This window comes from Lycium barbarum, chromosome 6 (assembly GCF_019175385.1).
Source record: "Lycium barbarum isolate Lr01 chromosome 6, ASM1917538v2, whole genome shotgun sequence".
Classification (NCBI taxonomy): domain Eukaryota; kingdom Viridiplantae; phylum Streptophyta; class Magnoliopsida; order Solanales; family Solanaceae; genus Lycium; species Lycium barbarum.
In genome coordinates this window covers 8192473-8196596 of record NC_083342.1, presented here as the reverse complement: position 1 = coordinate 8196596, position 4124 = coordinate 8192473, and the positions used below count along the sequence as shown (strand labels likewise).

The 4124-nt window shown below is 32.8% G+C and overlaps 1 non-coding gene across 1 annotated transcript; it reads right to left on the bottom strand.

The window, feature by feature from the left end:
- Positions 1-2574: 2574 nt before the first annotated feature.
- TRNAK-UUU (transfer RNA lysine (anticodon UUU)) lies at positions 2575-2646 on the bottom strand. The gene has a single exon. It is a non-coding gene; the product is annotated as a tRNA-Lys (tRNA).
- Positions 2647-4124: the final 1478 nt, after the last annotated feature.

The following is a 4124-nucleotide window of genomic DNA, read 5'->3' as shown; positions in this document are numbered from 1 at the left end:
TACCTTTTTCTATCACCTAAATGTTAAAGCTATGTTATTACAGGACGCAGTATTTGAAATCAAAAGAATTCGACATCATTCAAACCTCCAAATGTAATCAATTTATTTAAGTTAGTTAGATACTATATAGGAAAAGGCTCAAATATGCCATCGAACTATCAGAAATGATTCATTTATGCCACTTGTTAATAGTTTGGATCATTTATGTCATTGAACTATCAGAAATGGTTCATTTATGCCACTCACCAATAGTTTGTCTCATTTATGACATTGTCTGTTACCGAAATGACTCATCCATGTCATTTTTCATTAATGCCGATTTTACAATACCAGATATGACACGTGACCTCCAACTAGATTATGATTGTGGGTGGGTAGGATGTATGAGTCGGATTTTTTATTAATTTGGGATTTAAAATTGGGCTGGTTTAATTTAACGACGTAGACCTCTAATTGGAGGCCACGTGTCATATCTGATACTATAAAATCAGCGTTAATGAAAACTAGCATGGATGAGTCATTTTGGTAACGGGCGATGAGATAAAGGAGCCAAACTATTGATGAGTGGCATAAATGAACTATTTCCGATAGTTCGATGGCATAAATGAGCCAAATTAGTAATGAGTGACATAAATGAGTCATTTCCGATGGTTCGATGACATATTTGAGCATTTTCCGTATATTTACTTATAGTACTGAAATATGTAATGTGATGGTATCTTATCTAATACTTTTTAATACATGATCTTTTAGTGTGTGTTTCCTTCTGTCCCTTTGATTATTCAGTATGATCGACACTCTTGTTGTCATTATTGATAAACACCTCAAAAGTACAACATATAGTCGGTGAATCTGTTGAACATCTCTTAAAGGAATTCTCCTTCAACAATTCATTGCCTATTTAACAAGGCAACCTTCGACCTCTTGACCTGACTTGTTCCTTCATGTGTGATCTGTAATGTGTCTCATACTTCCTTGACAGTTTTACATGAAGAGATCCTATTATATATTATATTTGTCAAGTCCAATGCCACAAATAAGAATCTTATTTGCCTTGGCATTTTTTTGCATTGTCTTGGTGTCTTCATCAGTATACTTTGCTCTTTCTGATGGAACCTGTTACTTTCCTTTGTCATCAATTGTTATGGGGATTTTCGCACCATCCATGCAATGAAGTCTTGCATTCTTGCCTTCCACTAACCATAGTCATTGAATGACGGTAGCCTTGTAGTTGATTGTCCTTCTTGAACTCCTGGTGGTGTAACCATCTTTAGTCTTTCAAACTGTTAGCCTTTTTGAAAGAACCTGATGTGATACCAACTCTGTAACTATGTAAGAAGAAAATTGCAGAACAGTAAATCAACACAAGAATATTTACATAAAAAGCTCCTTGCTCAAGGGAGGCAAATACCATGACTCACCATCTCCAATTGGATTTCCCCAAACTCTCCACTTAACTCGAGCAATTTTAAGGTTACAACTCTTGTACATCTAAGGAACTCACCACTACAGTGCCTATCCCCAACCTCAACAATTCTTTACAAATTGTTGGCACCTTCTTCAAGGAGTCTACCCAGACTAAGAAGTCCTTTCATGTCTTCAATTATGACAATGTTTCCATGTCTTGAACTTGTGTTCTTTGCAGAATTGGATTAAGCCTTAATCTCAATTCTCCAAGGTTCCTTTTGTACGCATGGAACAGCTTCTTCCATGTAGACCAACAATCTCCAAATCTTGTTTAAACTTTAAAGGACCTATTTCTTCCAGCAGTTCTACTTCCTTCTTGCCAGCTTCACCAGTTTCTTTTGAAGATTTGTTAAGGACATGGTTCTTGTAAATATTTGTCCATCCTTCTTGAACATGATTGTCAGTTATACAATATTTGTCAATCATCAAAACATCATCAGATCTTGAATTAAGACCCAGATCAAAATAGCTCAACACGTCGGGTTTGAGCCTCGACTCACTATGAGGGTAAGATATTGTGATTGAATCCAATGCACCATGATGATATGCTCGTTATACTTAGGGTTATAATTTTTATTTTTGATACTAATTTGGTCAACAAAGATAGTATTAGATAATAATTTTTTTTAAAAGAATATAAGTGTGACTTTAGCTCGCTAGTGCTTTTTTACCTTGTGTTTCACTCTGTATATATTTCTTATTAGTTTATTGAAGAAAAAATGATACTTTTCTAAATTTAATGAAATTTTTTATGATCACATAAATATTATGACATGTTTAAGATAAAATAAAATTTAAAATTTTATAGTCACAAAAAATAATACATTTTATATCTTCTCTCGATTTGCTAAAACGAACTTAAAAGAGAAAATCTATAATTAGCATACTTGTCTTTAATACGAAGGGTTTTTCCCTCAACGTGTAATTTTTTTGGAGTTGAATCAAACTCCAAAACGGATAACAATGGGGGAGAAACAAAAAAAAAAAAAAAAAATTAAAGAATGTGTTTTATCCTTCATTAAATTTTTTTCATATTTGTTGGCTGCCATACTCCCTTCTTTCTTTGGAAAAAAATAATAATCTTTATATAAAAAAATATTGGAGTATCGCCGTCTGTGGGGATCCAACCCACGACCACGTGGTTAAAAGCCACGCGCTCTACCACTGAGCTAAGACGGCTGGTGACCCTCATATGGCGCTTATTAGTAAAAGGAATATTTTTACTTGGTAAAGCTTACTTTCAAGCCGTGTTTACTCCGGTAAGTAGAGGGTAAATTTCACAGATGGTCGCGTAACTATCACTTTTTTCCACAAAAGTCAATTAACTATTTTTTCTAACACAAAAGTCACGTAACTTTAAGTATACTAACACAAAAGTCACTAAACCACTTTCTGGTATCACTAAACCAGTTTCCGGTGAAAAACAAATCTAATAAAATAAAATTTTAATTAAAAAGGGTCAACCCGACCCAAAACTCATATGAAGAAAGTGAATAATCTTTCATATTCTTCCTTTTCCCTATCATTTAACATGTTTGGTTTGAAATAATACTAAGTAATTCTTCTAGGCTCTAGCTATCCAAGTCAAATAAATTAAATTATTGTTCTTACTCTTATACCATGATTAAATTAAATAGGGTATAACATCATCTTGACCGAGATTGATACTGCATTTTGGATCGGGTCAAACCTTTTTAATTGTAGTAAATTTTTATTTATTAGAATTTTTGGTAATATAGATTCCCGTATAACCTATGCAACATTATTTACCAAAATCCTTTTGCACAAAATCAATCTAATTTGTTTTGAAGCACATAGCTTCTTCAGAACCTTAATTGCTCTTGATGGTGGCCAGACGACGGAAAGGTTGAAGTCATGCACAGGGTTAGAGGCTTTATTTCAATAAAGATATTTCAGGGATCACAAAATAATATTAGGGATAGAATAGTAAAAATTCGTCAAATTAAAAGTGCATATAAGCTGAAAAATCATAAGCAGGGAGCGACAAATTTACATAACGTATAGGTCACATGGAAACAACTTTACTATTGCTTCAAAACCCTTTTGGTTTGACCATATATTTTACAATTCTATTATAGTAGAGTATCTTTTATAATCTCCGAGATACTCTTCTTACAATATAACTTTTAATTATATATATATATATATATATATATATATATATATATATACTTCTTCTTTTTTTGTTATTCGTCCTTTTTACGTAAAATACTTTAAAATATTAATTTTTGATAAATAGTTTTAAAGACATTCAAGTCATTTTAGCAAAAAAGTGTTTATCCACACTTTTTTACCAAACACATTATTATATTAATTTCGGGGCTTGTATCCATGCACATAATACTTATCAACTAATCTTTAGAGCCACTAAACAATTGAGCTGCTTTAACCGTTGGGTTAGTTTGAGAAAAACTTACCCCATGCGTATCAAGTAACCCTGTTATTTTACTACGATTGAGTAATAAATTGAGGTAAGAAATATATCACGTAAGTAGGGGGGGCAAATGGGTGGGTTTGGTTGAAAATGGTTTGAACAAAAATGGGTTAGGTTTCAAACCACCCATATTTTGTGTGGGTAAATATGGGTTGGGTGATAAATGGTTGGGTTGGTTATGGGTTAACTCATATTATACAAG